Source organism: Oxyura jamaicensis, chromosome 5 (genome assembly GCF_011077185.1).
Source record: "Oxyura jamaicensis isolate SHBP4307 breed ruddy duck chromosome 5, BPBGC_Ojam_1.0, whole genome shotgun sequence".
Lineage (NCBI taxonomy): Eukaryota > Metazoa > Chordata > Aves > Anseriformes > Anatidae > Oxyura > Oxyura jamaicensis.
Genome location: NC_048897.1, coordinates 4,652,375 through 4,672,084, shown reverse-complemented (window position 1 = coordinate 4,672,084; position 19,710 = coordinate 4,652,375). Strand labels below are relative to the sequence as shown.

General features: G+C 33.5%; 1 protein-coding gene across 3 annotated transcripts in view; it reads right to left on the bottom strand.

The window, feature by feature from the left end:
• The window catches only part of LRRC4C (leucine rich repeat containing 4C), a 498,815-nt gene that overhangs the window by 215,149 nt on the left and 263,956 nt on the right, over positions 1–19,710 (bottom strand). For all 3 annotated transcript variants that reach the window (XM_035326556.1, XM_035326557.1, XM_035326555.1), the window contains one exon: positions 2,054–2,191. The gene's annotated coding sequence lies outside the window, so the exon portion shown is untranslated. The remainder of the gene's footprint in view (positions 1–2,053; positions 2,192–19,710) is intronic.

The window sequence follows — 19,710 nt, the reverse complement described above, 5'->3', positions numbered from 1 at the left end:
TTTAAAGAATGCTTAATTCCTACAATTCTTACCATTAATTCCTACAGAGCCGTTCATTTCTGCAGTACAAGAAAGTAATCCTAAATTGTGTTTAAAAAATATTTTTGTAAGCTTCAGACAATGATAATTTATGTACCTAGACACACAATTTGAGAAGTTTTATGTACTAGCCAAAAATAAAAATAAAAATATCCTGATATGACCTATACGACATCTCAGTAATAATAGCATGCAATATATTCCTAAATCACACCTTAAGCCAAAGGACATATAAGTAAATGAGCAGAATTTCACCCAGCAGGTGGTACACAGATTGGGAGCAGGGATTCCTGACATGGAATGATGCTAATGGAATATGATGCTAATAGAATAAATACACTATGGAGTCAGTCGTGACTCTTTTATTCTATATCTATTTTTTATTCTAATAATTAATTTGAACTATTCTAATTCTCCTTTTCAGACAAAGAGGGACCAAATATCAAACCAGACAATTCTTTATCCATCACATTTTCATATTTATCAGATTTAGAAATTCATTTAGAATTTATATAATTGTTTCAATTTCATGTATTCAACAAGTTAATACTAACCAACGTGAATTTATTCAATTTTAGCTCAACACCATCTCTGAAAGTCTCTGATAGTACTGCAGGAACACACCAAAAACTTTGTTAAAATGTCTCTAGCAGTCTCCAAAATACAACATTCACCATTGTCCATTAATTTCTAGTACTGTTAGTAGAGAACAGATTAATATTTTACTATATGGCTTATTAAAAAAACTTTTCTTCACTAAAATGATTTCCTATATATTTTAAAAGTAACAAAAAGAACAAAAATCTTTAGAAGAAAGCAATGATTTTTTCTGAAAACTGTTTTCTTTTGGCAGGGGGCAGGGGTAATTGAAAAAAAAAACAACTCACAACCCATTTTTTTTCCTCACTTAATAGCAAACTAACAATGTAGGTAAAATCTCAGAAACTTTCTCTAATACAAGGAAAAACATAATTAGGACTAATTCTTCACTACCAGAACGTTTCAAAATCCATTTAATTACTTGAAAGCAATGTAAAATTCATATTCCAATGCTGGTATTGATCACAATTAAATTTTCACAATTAGGACTTGTACAGAATGCAAAGAAGTGAAACATCAGACCCAAAGTACTGAAAGATCTTCTATATCTGTGACTCAGTATCCCCCTGTGCAAATACAAAATACAAGACTGTACTTACATTAACATACTTGCTGCCCCCCATCTCCTGAACTGCATACAGATTTTTCTGAATATTACACAATACTTATGTTTTCTAGAATTTTTATTAAATAATTGTTTACTAAATAGATTATAAAATCTATTACAGATAGGTTACAATCTGTTACAAAAATTGACCACGTTTAATTTTGTTTGCTATGATTCTGCTAGTTCACATAATTATCAGAATACATTCAGAAACTTTGCTACCGTACTCTGTCTGCTATGGAGACACCTGAGCTACTACAATCCTCATATACTACATTTAGGAATATATTTCTGATATCAACATGATAACAAGAAAGTTTTAAAATTCATTTTCTGTCGCTACATCTTTTCTCTTTCTAGCTAAGAGTTAAACAGCATCCATCCTTGGTTTCATTTAATTGCTTTATGAAGATGCAAAAGTCAGAAAGAAGATCTCATGAAAGTTTTCCAAATAATTTCTTCAATATCTTTGCAACTGACAGCCAGACCTAGCATATGCTTTAACCACAAACAAAGGTGACTGCAAGACTGACACAGATACAAAAAAACTCTTCCCTGTAATTTACTTCTGCTACCAATGGAGAGCCTACAGTTATCAATTTAAAAGTCAGTTTGAGATTTGTCCAAGAAACTGATCACCAATCACCCTTTTAAATGTTGGTTTGTTTAATATAGCCATATGTGTTTCTATAAAGAGGTACAGATGAAGCAGCCAAGAATGAAGTTTGGAAAAAAGGTAACAGCAGACCTAAGCAGACACACAACATTAATGAATGTAAAAAGGAAGGAAAGTGATTTTCAGTTTACCTGTACTCAGTAATTCATGGTACAATTAATTATCTTCCATGCCAAAGTGTATTTCATTTATTTTCTCAAATGGCATGCCGTATCTTAGGATATTTCCGTATTAACAATCTCCATTGCACATTCCTTTTTTCTGGCAACCTGTGCGTGGTAGGGGGAAAAAATAACATTTTATGGTGCATTGTGTCTCATGCTGATAGAGCATGAGATTTTATGATTTATAGTATACATACATAAAAATATCATGACTCAATAATGAAATAGAAACACCACTAATAGAAACACACCTAAATATTTCTTAGGCAGACCACAGAGAAAGAGAATTAATTTTGTTTTAACTAGAGGTTAAATTTGTTCAACTAGAATTATTCTTTTCTTCCTAACTTCATCAAAAATAATAGTAATAATAATGAAGTACTTGTTCACCACAGTATGGGCAGGCTAGAGTACATCCCTTATTCCAGTTACCAGACCGAAATATTTATCTACTGTAGCACCAGTTCACACTAGACCTCAGAAAAAATATTCATTTCTGAGCTGTATACATTGATATGTTGGATATTTTTTCCTACCACCCTCACTTTTATCTGCCTGTAGGACAAATCTTTTCATCACTCTGCTTCCATTGTGGTTTATAGATATGTGAGAGCTGTTAATGGCTACTTAAATATTTTACTCATCTGAAACTACTTCCTGTTATTGCACTGCAGAACAACAAAATTCTAAGGAAGGCATATGCAATGTAAAGCTATGTTAATTTTGTGCGTTTGTCCAAATATTTCTACCTGATAATGTAATTTTCCTTTTGAAGTAAAAAAACATTTGGTGCTCAATGAAAAGGTAATTAGTTAACCAACAGATCACAGATGTATGGTATCTGACAAGTTAATGTGAAAGCCCAAATCTTTACATAAAAAAAAAAAAAAAAAAAAAAGATGATTGGATTTGAATTCCAGGAGGCTCATTTCTTCTCTGTTTGAATGCAACATCTGAAGGAAAACTCGAGAGAGAACAATATGGTAGCTTTACAATTACCTGATAAGTAATAATAATTTGAGATATTATGATATTGCAGTTTCCCTTTGAAATTTCAAGAATTACAACAGAACACATCACTAACCTCTGTACATCATATTTCATCGGTTATATATAATCCTTCTGAAAATTATGTGTCTAGATAATATACAGTACATTTTGACACGAGTCATGTTTTCTTAATGGTGATTTAGTATCCCAAGCATAGATTATCACCTGCATTTATTAACTTAGTGTGATCCACTGGATTTATTAATCAACTCTAATAAAATTACTAGGTTCTTGCCTCTGCTGACTCCTTTCTATGTAGAAAATAAAAATAGCCTCCGGATCTAGAAAAGCAATTAAATATTTAAAACTGGAGTGATGGTTTCATACCATCAGAAAAATTCCACTTGGGCACTGATATTAAAAATAAATATATTCTTCATCAAATGTATAGAACATAAACATAGATGCATATTTAATATTAAAGAAAAAATATATTGGGAATGGAACATAAATGCAAAAAGATTTTTAAAAATCTATTCTTTAAAGTGAGGAAAAAAAAACCTTTATACATGTACCTACACCACTGACACATTATTCACCTTCCATAAGAAATGAGAATAACCAGGGGACAAAAACAGAAAAACGATACAGAAAGGCATCAGACATATCTGCAGTCACAGTTTAACCTACTATTATATACAGAAAAGCTACAAAGATTATGGTTTCTCTAAAACTTTATTAACAAGATCATTCCAAAACCTTGGAAGTTTGTTGATAAAGTTTTAGAAAATAAGTTTTTGGAATGATTTTGTTGATAAAGTTTTAGGAAAATCATAGAAGAACCCTAGAGAGAAAATTTACTCCTGGGCTGCATGAAGATCAGAATTTGGCCAATGTTAAGTTATGAGAGCCAGTCTGCCAAAGGAAAACAGGAGGTATGTTTCATCTTGCAATAATGCTTTAATAAATTTTAAATGAACTTCAAATATTTTATCTGCCATCAATATTTTATCTTTCACAAGGATGTTATGAACTACCATTGGCAGCTGTACATGGGATGAGATTCCCGTCTACAGACCAGAGTCTTCTTGACACAAAAAGTAGTGTATAATTCTATAACTAGTGTATAATTCCATAATTCAATAGTTACAGAAATATTTGCCACTTGGTATTAAAAATATTAAGGTATTGCTTCAGTTAAAAACTTTCTTAATCTATCCTGTCTTCTTTAATATAATTTATCACAAAATAATTTAGCACGTAATAATCCAGCTTTATCAGTACAATAATTTTTGAAGGTTAGCAGAAGTTTTTCAACAACAGCACAAAATTCACATTCACCCACGTATTGTATATAGTTCATATTGAACAATGAATATCATCATTGTTCAATTCCTACTCCGCTTTCAAGCAAAATTCGGGCAAAAGATGGTGTAATGGTTACAGATGAGACTGAGACTTTGAATACTGAGATTCTTTTCCTAATTCAGACATATGTTTAAATTGGATCACCAAAGGTGGTAAATGGGCATTATACATAGAAAAGCTCTGTACATATGGATTTTATTGTTTGGCCTCTGTTTTCTATTTGTAAAATGGCAGTAGTAATTCAATGTATAATTTACTTAATCTTTTTACTTGTACATGATAGTCAACTGTTTGCACAGTGATAACAACTTGTCACTGATACTTTCATAATGAAAGTAATATCAACAGTAATCTTCTGACAGTTGAACAAGTATTACTATATAATTGCAACTGAGAAACCACCAGCAGTATAAATACAATTAGATACATGGTTAATTACTAAATAGTTTTCATTCCATATTTGGTAATTATTGACTCACAAGAACCTCTAAACGTCCTCTGAAGATCTTCTAGTCCAACCTTCACTGCTTTAAGCAATTTCAATTAGAGCAGGTTGCCAAGGACCACATTCAGTCATGTTTTAAGTATTTCAAAGGATGGAGACTCCACAGCCTCTCTCAACAACCTGTGCTAGCATTTGACCACCATAGCAATACAAAAGTTTTCTTCTTATTTTTAAATGGAATTTTCTGTATTTCTATTTATGCCTATTGCCTTTTGTCTTTCCAGAGGACACCATAGAGAATAGCCTGCCTCTTTTTTTTTCCTCCCTCCCCCCCTTCAGGTATTTATATATATTGATAAGATTGCCTTTGGACCTTCCCTTCACCAGGCTAAGTATTCCTAGCTTTCCTTGATGCAGACTAGGATGTTGTTGGCCTTGTCATAGGGCTCGTGTTCATGTTTACAACATGCTGGCTCATATTCAGTTTGGCATCTATTGGGACCCTCAGGTCCTCTACAGCAAAAATGCATTCCTGGTCCCCAGCCTGTACTGCTGCCTAGGTTTATTAAACCCAAAGTTTATGATTTTACATTTCCAACTGTTAAATTTCACAAGATTCCTGTCAGACCACTTCTCCAGCCAGTTCAGATATCCCTGAATGGCAGTACAAGTATCTAGTCTATCAATCATTCCTCCAGTTCCTCACCTGCACACCTGCTGAGGGTGCATTCTGTCCAATCACCCAGATTATTGATGATGATGTTAGATGGTATTGGACCCAGAACTGGCCTGTGAGGTACATAATTAATGACTGGCCTCCTGCTGGACTTGTGTATGTCCAACTAGTTCACATGTTTCTCCGAGCTAATACTCCTCTACCGAAGGTAAGTCTTTCCTGCAGATTTTCCCACTTGCCAGGGGACCAGGGCCCTATATCTAAATAATTTAGTATTTTAAGCAAAATTATTTATATTCTGTGCCCATAAATCTACTAACCATCTACTAACAACATCTATAATCATTATATATCCAGCCTCCTGGCCACATCTATGCATTCTACAAACAAACAAGAATGAAATACAGCATAAGATATACACTCAAAAATTCACATTTGATAGATACTAAAATCTTACTTCAAAGATTGAAATACAAATTACATGCAATATTAGAAAATATTCTAAGATATGGAACAGAAGTAGATAATCACTTAAGCTCAATTTCTGTGAGCCTGACAGGAATCATGTACCACTTCATAGAGAATAAGAGAGAAATTGTCTTACCTTGAAAAGAAAGGGCATTGTCGCCTTTCTTTCCATTTTCAATTATAAGAAAATAAACATTTTTGGTAAGAAACATACGGTCATTCTGGGTTTGTGTCTTCCTTCTGTTGCTTCACAATTCCTTCACAAATGCCTTCAAGTCTGAAGATCAAACACTAAAACTACCACTACTCAAGATCAAACATTAACCTGCCACCACTGAGGTACCATATTAATTTTCAAAAGAAACACATTTTTTTGGTTTACACAGAGAAAAGATAATTGAATGTTAAGCTCTTTGGAGCAAATTCCTTGAGGCCAGGTTTCAAAGGTATCTATAATATTTTGAGGAAGTGCTATTAAAGTGAGAATTTAGTTTGTTTCTCCTACTCTCTCTAACATCACAGAATCCTATTTCCTGATCATGTTCTTATAACAGTCACTGAAAAAAAAAAAAAAAAGATTGGTCTTTCATCCATCAGCAGCATAATATTTTCTTGCTACAATGCCTACTGTACCTCTACTGTATTTCAACAGCCTGTTGGTGTCTCAAAACTTTAAATTAATTTTTTGACCCTTTAATTTCTAATTCTGATTTAGCTCTGCTTTCTGGTAGTTTGACAAGATGTGTCACTACCTTCTATTTCCTGCTTTATAAATGCTATGTCTCAGTCTGATGAGATCATCTTTCCACCATTTCTACAGCAAAGACTGAGTAAGGAACTGACTGAGTAAGGAAAAATGGTCTCATCCATCTCTATTTTTTATTTAAATTAAACCAGATACCTTATTTTCACAGTCCTGCTCAACCCTCACAGAAATAACAAGGTCCAATTATTTCATATTACACATCTTCACGGACATGTTAGAAAAAAATAACTCTTTATATTATTGGACCCTGATGAGTGTTGACTGAGAATTAATCATTTGGGTTTTCCTTCCCTGTGCATATCATTACAAATTTGTGTACTTGTGAAATAGATTGTGTTCTGCAAATTCATGTATCCAGAATTTTCTGAATAACATGATTTTTTAGCACTTTGTGCAGGGCAGCTTCCTTGTTTCATAATGACTCTATCCTGAAAACAGTTGGACTACTATACAGAATAGGTCAGAGTACCACACTTAAAGAGACTTAAGGAGACAGAGGTTAAAATTTGTTTCCTATACTGTAATTCTGACAAGGACTTCTAGTACATTCATTGAAGTGAGTTCACTCAGCACTGAACTAAGAATTTTTGAAATGTTTTAGATTTTTTCTTAATCATGACATTCATGCACTCACATGAAGAAATGCCTTGCACATATGAACCACTACATAGCTTTTAGAGATAGAGTTTCCAGCCATGTAAAACTGACAAAGACAAGTTGATAAAACATTCATTAATCATGGCATAGGATATAGCCCAAACTTTAGGAAGTTTTTCAGTGATGTTCCTTTTATTCTGCCATTGCCTTAAACTATCTGATTTTTATTTTTATGTTTTTGGAGGTGGTGGGGACTAGTTTTCCATTCTCAGTGATATTTGTTTCCCTCCTATGTAAAGTCTAGAGCTACTACTCCATCCCTAAAAAAATAAAAATTAATGACACCACAGTGGTAATTAACTTTCGCTGCTAGGAACCACACTTTTTCAATTCATTCTCTAGTGTCTGGCATTTGGTGGAATCATCAACGCCCGTGCAGAAGTGAACAGAAGCGTACACTGAACCCAAATCAGAGTAAGAACATTTTAAACCTGGCCTACACAGGTGTAAAAGATGTTACAAGGCAGAGTGGAAATTGCTGTATTTAAGTACGGGGCTATCCAATCACAGCCAGGGATGCATTTGCTTCCAAAGATGACCGCAGCAGGAGAGCCTCCCCCTCATCCTTGCTGTGGAAGCCACATGGTCCAAACAAATGGGAAGGAGCACCGCCAGCTGAATCAGAGTGCCCTCTTCTAGGCACAAAAGGTTTCCTCAGAGGAAATCTCACATCATGTTCAAATCTGTCCCTTCAGCTTCTAAATGTAACAGGAACAGCTTGAGATGCACTGGCTTTGCAATACGCTGGGAAACAGGACACTGCAGCAGAGCTTACTGGTTGTAAAAGCTTTTAAAGGATGTTTTACATATACTGTTTGCATGAAATTGCAGTGTATAGACTAATGCTATTTTAAGTCATTTTTTGCTCGCTAAACCTAAATCAAAATATGACATGCTGAAATATGAATGTACACACTTGTGCTTACATCGAAATAACTGAAGATATGAGTCATTACTGGGTTTCATACAGATTTATATCTGGCCCTAAGTTGTCCTCATGTACTCTGTGACAGCTGCTATTCAATTTTAAGAGGCAACAGAGATGAAACTTCTGGACACAGTAAAAAGACATATCATAGTTACTATTTACACATGCAGAAACAGAAACTATTTTCCACACTGAGATTTATAAATTCAGATGATTTCATTTATCTGGACAGGGCAATATTTAGTTCTGTTTAGAATGCATGTTTTTTTTTGTTTTGTTTTGTTTTTGTTTTTTTTTAAAAAAAAGGTGGCTAAGCCAGAAAGATTTTATACTTAAGTGGCTTTAAAAATAAGCTTTGTTTCATTATATACTCATTATCATATTGATATTAAATGTTTACATAATATATATTTATATATCATTATTATATATTAATTATCAATGCAACAATCCAAGTCATCTGATATACTCGTATACACTCAGAATTCACAAACATCTAAAATTTTAGTCCACAGCTAATTGATGCAAAAAAGATAATTCTTCATGTCATAAATATATGGATATATATAAATGATATTCAGGCAAGTAATACCCTACAACCAGATTATCCTGAGGTTACAGTAATTGCTATTATATTTTACCAATGTCTTGGAAACAAAATTTTAGTATCATAGTAGGATGATGGAATAAAAAGGATTGTATTACCCCTCTGTTAAAGCAGTGTATGCTCAGGATTAAAGATGTGTGGAAACATGGTCTGCAATTTCTGAATATGACAGGTTCCTATTTCTGAGGAAGGAATCATGTTATCCTTGCTGCTAAGATATGACTGGAATTAAAAACAAAACAAGCAAGCAAATGAACAAGCATACAACAACAACAACCAACTGAAAGCCTGTAACTTAAACTTTTACTGAAATATCTTGTCCTTATTTTCATTTGCAGGTTTACAGATTTATTTCTTTGTATTTCCTACAAATCAATCCACGTGTACTAGAAACAGCATACATCAAGCAAACAACAGTCTAAAAATCAGTTTTCTCAAAAACATTTGATCCAAAAATGATCCCTAACTGGATCGAGTCAGTATATCTTATCTTCTATATAAGCTACATTACACAGGCTACATTACACAGCAAGGTGCCATGTGGTTCTCCATATTTTGTAATACGCAGTTCAGAGTTACATATCAAGGCATATTTTTCAAACCTCTCCATTTCCCACCCTCCAGAGACTCATTTCAACTAAAAGATACTTCTCACTGATATAGATCAACCAAGTTAAGGTAGAGAATGCACAGAGGTATCAAAGTAACATTGAACATTTTTGGTTGGAAAGCCAATTCTTTGTTTTTAATCAGTATTTATTTATTTCAGTATCTTTGTAGACCATAGATTAGGCTAAACAGAAGAGAAAAGCTTTTTATTTATTTTATTTTTACTTATTTTTTTCTCCCTGAGAACCTACTGGATTATTTTCCCTTCCATCCACTTATCCTCTTCCCAACTTCACCTATGAACAGAATCCCTCCTAAGAGGGTCAAAACACAAATCTGAACTCCTTTAAAAAATTAAAAATAACCTGACAAATGAAGTTACCAGACACATAAAGGTAAAGCAAAAAATAGCACACAAACTATAACAACCATAATAAGGACTACAGCAGCTTCATATACAAAAGATAAAAGATTTTATCAAGCCTGTGTCCTTGAGTTTCCACAGAGGTGAATTACTATTTCAACAATTTGTCACATCCTAATCATGATGTTTTCATGATGCAGACAAACTGAGGATTAGACATAACTGCCCCTGGAAAAAATGAACCTGAGAAAAAGATCAGCATGCATTGCATTGATCCCTGAAGCACTCAGCAGAAAATGAACACATATTGACCAATGAGTGGAATAATGGCTTTGTTGACAAGCTCAGTGAAGTTCTGCCTCTGCAACTAAGTGGATGGAGAGATAAAAAGACCAACATATGATGAAAATCATCACCCTATCACCTCTTTTCACTGCCTGTCTTACACAACCATCCACCTTCAGCCACACACATGGCCAGCTGGCCTCAGAGGAAGGATGGCACATCACTTTTGAACACAACGATTTCTTTGTTTTTCTGGTCACAGCTGATACGAAAGCACTTCTCTCTTCAGAAAACAGCCCTATCACTTTTTGTAATAATTAATAACACTCCTCTTCACATCTTAATTAAATTCAGATCAAGTCAGCAAATCCGCAGTGGACTTATGTTCTCAATTTATCCTTGCAATATTGTAAGGTCCCATGAGTATTATATAACTGCCAAGAAGAAAAACAAAAGAATAAATCACTGTTGAAGATAGATACAAAGCAAAAAGGGAAGGAAGTATGACAAGTGGATCCAAAGATTAGATGGAATAAAAGACAAAGATGACTTTTGTTTTTTTTTACATTTAAATAAATTTTAAGTAGCCTTAAACTAAACTTTGAAAGGATTAGAAATTGTATCAAATGCATTAAAATATATCAACTCTGAAAGAAAATAACAGTTTTATCTTTTATTTCAATCAGTCATAATACTCAACAATGCAATGATACAGGTTTTATAATATTGCACCAATTTAAAATACATGCTGTGGGGAGAGCTCACAGCAGTGAAAGCAAGACAGTCTCATAGTGGATAAAACTTTTAAACTCTGCATTGTTAGTTTCCATACAGTCCATTAATCAGGAGTGTAGGTGTTAGGGATATTCAATGGTGAAGTGGCTGGGCTGTGCAGATTGGAAACCAATACAGGGAACATTACACACAGTAGCTAAGAAAGGAGATCGTTTTGTCCTCTTATTTCTATCCTATCTCTAATCCTATTGTTCGTTATATGAACCTAAGCAGATTCAGCTGGAAAACAAGAACATTCTATTCTGATAACAGTAAAAATTATGACTCCTGACTTTGATTTGTTTTTGAAAATGGCAAAAACAAAATTCTCTGAAAATACTTGAAATGGGGGGGGGAAGTTCAGTACCTTAATATAATCTATTGGCTCAGGCATATATTAGTTTGATTACAGATGAATAAATATAAGAATATAAGTTATATCAAAGATCAAATATAATGGCGTTTTATTTCTTCCAAAAGGGAAAAAAAAAAAAAAAAAGAGAGAGAGAGAGAGAGAGATCTGCAAAAACTCCTGAGGAGTAAAGAAACAAAAAGAAGGAAAAAATATGAGTTTATTTTTTTTTAATGTATTTAAAAATAAAACATTAAAAATATATTTTTTTAAAAAAAAGGAAGGCAGCTCTCAACTATGTTTTTTCTACCTGTTCTTATTAGAAATTTGGTTTTAGGAAAGAGGAAAACTCTAGAGACCTTCAAAAAGAAAGAGATGTTTACAAACACCTGTGGATTAACTTCACCATTAATTTGTTCCATTTGCCTAGTACTGCCTGAAACACTCATTCCTACTACATCCTTTTACTCACTGACTAAATTACATACTTATGATATGATATTAGAACCAGACACCTTTCCCTGATAGGTAACTTTCAGATACAAATAACGATTCTTCTTCTCTAGCAGTAATATGTTCATTCTTTTGATGTGTTTTTACAGTGTTAACTCTAAATCAGCAGTAAGTTGTCTCCCCTTGCTCTCAGAATAATGTAAGAAATGACCATACATCTACACACAATCCTGCCAATATCAAGACTTCTGTACAAGGTAAATTGGAAATCAAATCAATTCCATGTTCAAAAATTACTTTCCCAATCAGTTTTTTGATATTGATGTCTGTCCGCAGACAGTAGCACAAGGCATTCCATGTCTAATTTTCAATTAATAACTAGTTGTCCTTGGTCTATTATTAAAACTTTGATAAAAGGAACAATTTTAAAATACACTAGGAAAAATATTGGATTATTATTATTTTTAATACAGTAGATAAATACTAAACATGGTAAATAAATGTTAAGATTATTTTAAAAATACTTGATCTCCTCATTGCACTTCAAAGAAAAAACATCACAATGGAGTGATGCAGTCATGTTCCTACATTCCGCTTAATTTCCTAACTTTGCAGAGGAAATCAGATGTAAAACATAAATACCTGTAACTGCACAGAATGCTAATTTTTAGAGTTCATCTCTATTCATGGATACTTGTTTGTGCATGTGATATTATATATGAAAGTATCTATAGAAGTACATATCAACACTTGTCTTTCAATGATACTAAATAAAATTAATGAAGCTGTTCTTTCTGTATGCTCAGGTGTTTAATTCACATGTAGGTATTACATATCCATGTATATGAAGTGGAGAAACATACTGGTAACTGCTACAAAGGATGAGGAAGACTCCTAAAGTTTTAACAAGATTTGCACCTGAAGATTTGCACCTGAGAGGTACAATTTTCTAATGTAAAGACATACACACAAGATAATAAATAATTTGTAAAATTATGAAAGGCAATTTAAATAATCTGAATAATCTAAATAATCTAAATAATGAAAGATCCATATTAAATACATATCTTATCCTTCCATATTGTTCTTTAACATTTTGCACTGGTGGGAGAAAAAAAATGAAAAAGAAAAAGAAAAAAAGGCCAAGAAATACTTTTCCGTATACTACTGAGTATATTCATCTCTGTTTAGCATTTTCAATTCTAAGCATCAATGCTGATGATATCACTGAGTCAAATATTATGGCTAGATATCTAATTGCTGAATAACTGCATGGCTCGATACATCTGTGTTCATTAAGATGAAATCAAGAATAATCAACATTCCTGTCTGTGCAGCAAACAAACCGCTACTGGAATTTATGGAGGTTTTTGAGTCTTGATAATCTCTCAAGCTTCCATACAGCATTGTGGGTAACCAGTTCTTTTGCAGGGCTTCTTCTAAGGTATCAGATCAGACATGGCTAGTGAAAGTGAATCAAGAGACTGAGAAATGTCTCTTGATTTTGTGTGTATGAAATGACAAGAACACATTCCTACCATATCTTTGTTCTTGGTATTGTTTTAATAGGAGATAATGAGCAGAATTGAAAGTATTACCACCTCAGCTTGAATCACTGATTTTGCATACCTAGAAATATCACTACAAAATGACACAGACACAAAAAAGCATAACAAGTGCATCTCCAGTATCACACTTAAGAACTTTGGCTAGATCTAACCCATTATCTATTTATTGCATGTATCCTTATCTATCACTGAATGACTCACAGAGCTAAAATAATAATTGTAAAAATATCTGAATTTTATGCAGGATTGACAGCCCTGGAGACTTGTCTTCTCTTTATTCACAGAGCAGAAATGGTTTAAGTAGCTGTACTACAAGCTTTTTCTCACCACCACCCACTTTGAGAGACTATTGTTAAAGATAAATGACTTATCAGTTTTATAGGATGATGCCTACAGCCTTGAGTCATCTCTGGCCTCTTTTGCAGGCTTGATAAGCACTTCCATTTCAAACTGAATTTCAAAGAAATTAAGGAAAACTTGAACCTGTGGAAAGGAGGAGAAACAATTCCTTCTTGTGCTGAACTGAGATACACTAGGTTCTAGGCACCTAAATTAGCAGTCTTCTTGTACAAAAAGAAATCCTTTGATTCTTAACTGAGATCACAAAAGGAAGTCAGTCAACTAATTGCTGTTAGGTACTTAACACACTGAAAATGAGGGAAAGTATACTGCAAGAAAATAAACTGATTATATCCGTTTTGTAAACAAGTGGAAGACTTAAGAACCAGTATAGGTATTTTATCAGGTATTTTATTGGTTCAACTAACCAATCATGTATATTGATGACATAACATCTGGGCAATTCCAAACTCTGTTAGGTAAATATGTGAATTTGGTTCAAAACTTTATTAAGGATTTTAATTAGATCAAAGGAAGTGTAATAAAATAGCAGTGAAAGCCCAACTTCATTTCAATCAGCTAATGCAGTAAAGTCTCACAAGCGTGCAGTAATTTTTAACAAAACAAATTTAAGTTTCTTCTCTTTTACAACTGTGCTAAAGTCAAAATATCATTCAGAGTTAGACAGGGAAATTACCTGGTATCCCTCTGCTAAAATTGTGGATATATTGGTGTTCTGAAGAAAATACCTTTTCACCATTCCTAAAACAGAAAATGAATCACTACAAAAACATTTATTGAGAAAATGCCTCCATGTTTATCTATTTCAAGATAAAACTTTGACTAATATAAGTATTTCAGAAGCATACATCCATAACAGATGCAAAGATACACAACATCACCTTTCTGTAGAAAGGTCTTATTAAGATTAAACTTGCCCCTGTGGCAAATGTGAAATTATTTAATTATAATCCGAATGATCTAAATTGAATAGCTTCTATTTCACTCACTTGCATGGTGCTAAGAAGCTCATTAAATTCAATTAGTAGTAATGTACGGCTGTCATGTTTCCTTTCTGAAACACAGCATTATATTAAAGTTCTTCAATTATTTCCCGGTAGAGCATCATTAATACAGCATACCATACAAAAGAAAAGCTTCAAAGATTCTTAAAGATCTACTTACATTTCCTTTGGTTTTTAGACATTCCGTCTAAAAGAAAAGAAGTATTAATGGAAACATGATAATGCATTAAGTAGATCCAAAACAAAAGCACCTCATGATGAATAATAACAACAGGCAAAAATCAAAAACTGACAACAGATATATTAATGCCAACAATACAGCAGAATGTTGCTCCTTGACAAAAACTGAATCTGTGATGATTTGCTGGCAAGTACTCACTTTTTTGATCCTCGTTGTACGTGAATAGGTATCACAATGTTAAAGTATTTTAGTAACCTATATTACTGTGCATTACTTAAATCAAACTTTAAACTGAACTGATACCAAAACCCTTTCACCGCAATAAGCTTACATGGATAAGCTTATTGATATACTGTTTATATGCCTACGGACAAGACGACTTTAAATGTGAAGGTTTGCATTACACCAGCACAACAGGTCTGCAATATCTTGTTCACTGTTAGATGCTGAAGAACAGAAGCTCTTTCACTCTTTGCAGCAGAGACACTTCAGCAGAAGTGAAGAAGACATAAGAACAGAAATATTAACTTATTCTTTTTTTTTTTTTTTTTTTTTTTTTTGTATTTACAGTTACGCTTCACTTTGAAAAAACTTGAGCAAGTATTAAACACACTGCTCCACAGCTTTGCAAGATCAAAAGAATCTGATGACACTCAGGAGTGTTGCAAATAGTTCAATGGCACCTGTTTGGCACCTCCAAATTGTATGCTGGCAATGTAACATCATTTTCCCCGGCACTCCATATACCAAGTAAAAATGACTGTCTGCTCTGTCATTGAGCTCAAAAGAGCAGCAATAGAAATGCACAGATTCCCCATGGGTAGTTCTGCATTGACATGGTTGCCCTCTCTTTCCCAATTATATGAAACAACCCAGAGCATCCTATGTCGTAGAGAAGGAAAAAGTATAGGTGTCTGAGAGAGGAATGATTGAAGAAATAGAATAGAATAGTAGAATAGACCACTATCTGGAACTAAAAAGGGCCTTAAGATGTATGAGACAGTCTTGTATCACAGCCCCAAGGTTTGATGAATAAATTATAAGCAGAGGGAAGAGGAGCTCTTGGTGAATTACATATGCCAATAAGAGGAAATTATTATGTCCCTTTAAAGTTTCATCATCCAGACACTGAAGACTGTTTAGTTTGTATAAACTACTAATGTTGAAAAACAAGACAATATGCCATTTATTTATTTCCAGTGTACATATGAAGTTGATCTTGTTCAGGTCAGTCAATTGTCTTTTTTTTTTTTTTTTAATGGTCATTTTGCTTCTGGTTTGTGCCCCAATTCTTCATGCATTCAGTTCACCATTTTGTCATGGATGAAAATTTGTATTACATGGATACCGGTGTAATTTTTCTTGTGTGTTTTGAAGCAAACTTGAGGATTTAAAACTTCTCAGAAATATGCATTCCAGATGTAGAAAAGGTTTTTCCAACCATGTGTTTATAATGGAGGGAAAAGGTAATGTGATAAATGAGCTCAGAACAAGCAGAGTTCTCACTATATTAAAAGAAAAGACAAGTGAAACCAAACATACGTAAGGCATACTCCACTTCCACAAATGCTCAGTTGAATCATCAGTCAAAATCAAACATGAAACAAAGACCTTTTCGATCTTACTTCTTCTCTGCACATTTTTGGTTCACTGCAACTGTTGACCAAGGACATTATCAATGCAGTGTTTTTGAGGAACTCTCATGATAAGGAACTCTTAGAGTCCTGGAAGCTGTTTCTTACAAGCTTAGGGGAAAATATCTCTGGATAGTTTCCAAGAGAAGAACTTAAAACATTTTTTTTTTCTTCTCTCTCTCTCTCTTTTTCCCCCCATATATATACTTGAGTGCAATCACATCAGAAAAAAGGGCATTACACTGAGACAATCAGGTCATGGCTGTATGAGAGGCTGAACAAGTTTTGTATGCTCTCACAAACTCTTCTGTTAATCTCACAGTCCCCTGTCCTGTCTTTTTCAGCCTCTTCTTTCAGTTCCTGGTACAATTTCAAAGTTAAGAAGGAAGGGTAAGAAATTTTGAAGAGATGCTTAATGGATCTAGAGTGGAAAAGGAAAGACAGGGAAAATGTGTTTCATTTGGAAATCCTACCACTGCACCTGAAGGGAAAAATGCAAAATACAGTGCTTCTGTTTCATCCTAGCCACTAGCTACTGCAAACCTCTGTTTATGGATGTATCAATCCATTTCTCCTATAACCTAACTTTGTGACTATGTTGATTTCTTCTAACTCTTCAAGAAGCTAAAATGCTTGTGGAATTTTACAGTTATAAATTAGGTTAGTATTTGGGATAAAAAGCTCACCATTTCTTCTTGCTCTAATGAGTAATTTAAAATCCAGTGTAGAAGAATCACTGCTGAAAGCTCCCAGGAATGGGAGATGATTTTAAGATTTTAAGATGACTTAAAATAAAATTTTTGACCTCCTAACTCAACAGTAACTGAATTGACTGAATGGAATGAAGACTACTTCAGGTTGAAGTAATGGATCAGTCCCTACATGCTTCGGCAAAAAAAAAAAAAAAAAAAAAAAAAAAAAAAAATCCTCCTCTGTCATTTCCTTCCAAGTCTTTCCATAGGAGTTCAGTTTTCTGTGACCCCATGCTAGCTTTAACACAACACAGGTGTATAATGTTAGTTAGGAATTTTCTGAAACCTGCTAAGTTACCAGAAAGAACCATGACAAATTACATAGCCTCAAACCATGCAAGACATGAAAGGTAAAACTGCAGACAAAGGTAAAATAGAAGAGAGTAGAATTGTCAGCAGTTCCTGAAATCAAGAAAAAAAAAAAAAAAAGTGTATAAGAAAAGCAATCTTGCTTGCACATTCTGCATGTAGAGCAGAAATCATCCAGACTGGTCCAGAAAATCTAACACCGTTTCCACTGGACCTTTTCTTATTTCATCTACAGAGATTATACCAGTCTCTCCATAGCTTTATTTCCTACAGAGCCTCCAGTGACAAACATTTTCATCAGACAACACATCATAATTTAATCCAATTTTTTTATAATGCTGGGATCATATTTGATGAATCTTGTACTGTATTTTTACACATTAATTTAATATGTTATAGTATAAGTTCTTAAATGCACTTCATGATCTGAGCCAACACCAACACAATGGTGCAACACTAAATGTACAAGAATAACAATGTAAAAACTACAGCACCGATGTACTCTTCCTTTATTCCTTATTTTTTTGGTCCTGAAGTACTAGAGTAGAACTGTAGAGAAAGAAGAACAAAGATGAAGGTTTGTTCTTACTCTAAAACTTAATTTAATAGTAATTTTAATAGGTGTGAGTTTCCATATTTTGCATTGTGCTCTTCACTTTCAATGGAAATATCAGAAGACATTATGAAAACTCAGATTGCTTATTTGGACAAAACATACAGGCTATTTAGATGGTCAATAACTCTATTCTGTTGTCAGAAGACAAAGGATTAAAATTTCCTTCTGTATAATAGCTTTTAAATTGTGAGAATGTTATCATGCTCTTTAAAAGGCAGAAGCAAAAGGGCTGGAGAAAAGCACATAATTCCAGTGCTACATCCTAGCACTGAAATGGATTGCTGCCAACTGTAAATGTATTTAATTCATGTCTTACTATAAGAGAAGATGAAGGCCAGTTGTCAGATACATTATATGATACCATACAAATGTCAGCAGTATTTTATAGTTCTGTGAAATTTGGAGAAGTGACAACAGAAATTACGACATTTAATATAATTGCTCCCTTCCTACCTTCAGAGAACTATCTAAACCATTTCTAACAATAATTTTCTGCTCCCTTGAACCCTGTATAGAAAATATCACTAGTGGAGGATGAAGTATGTTATACCAAGCATCTTCTCCTGAAATCATCCACATTATCAGCTAAGCTGTGAAAGCAGAATCTTGGGACAGGGGGAGACAGAGAGCAGTGAACATTATGAAAAGAGATTCTGACAAATCCTACCACATGTGACTGGTGTCACAGTAGTACTCCTACAATATCTAAAACAGAAAATAATAAATATCCAAAAATGTATAAATATTGAACATTCATTTAAAATGTCCATCAGATTATATATGAAAACTTCTAAATATTTCACAAAGACTCCAGCTAAGTATTACATAGCTTCATTTCTTTCCAAACTTAGAATTAAGACCTACATTAACATCACAGGAGTTAGACCAATTTTACAAATGACAGAAATATTCCAGTTAGTTACCTATTTTATCTTGAGTGATTTAGATGTGCATTCAATATAGAAAGGATATTTCACCACCAAATAAGCTTATTCTTGACATGAAGTTAAAAGATTAAAGCCCTATAAAATCAATGGATTTTGTGGCAGGTCAACATTTTTCAGGACCACCCTGCTAGAGAAGATCAGAAACTTATTCATGTTTGTGGACAGAAGCATCCTTTAAAGTACAGCATAACCATGTTTCTGTGAGCAAAAGCAACATAATGCTTTCTCAATAACCCAATAATTTGATTAAATCAGTATTAACTTTAATGTTTTTAACTTGAGAGTTACAACACGTTCTGCTGTTCAAATAAACAATTTAAGAAAATGAGAGCTTACACAGCTTTGATGAAGTTTGTCTTATTTTTCATTTCTTGTTGTGGGCCTCCAAAATGGCCTGTCATAGTAATAAAGAATTCAGAGAAGAGGCATACATATAAAATATATTTAATGAGAACATAGTATAGGTTTTCTCTCTCTCTCTCACTCTCTCACACACACAAGTAGCCAAAGG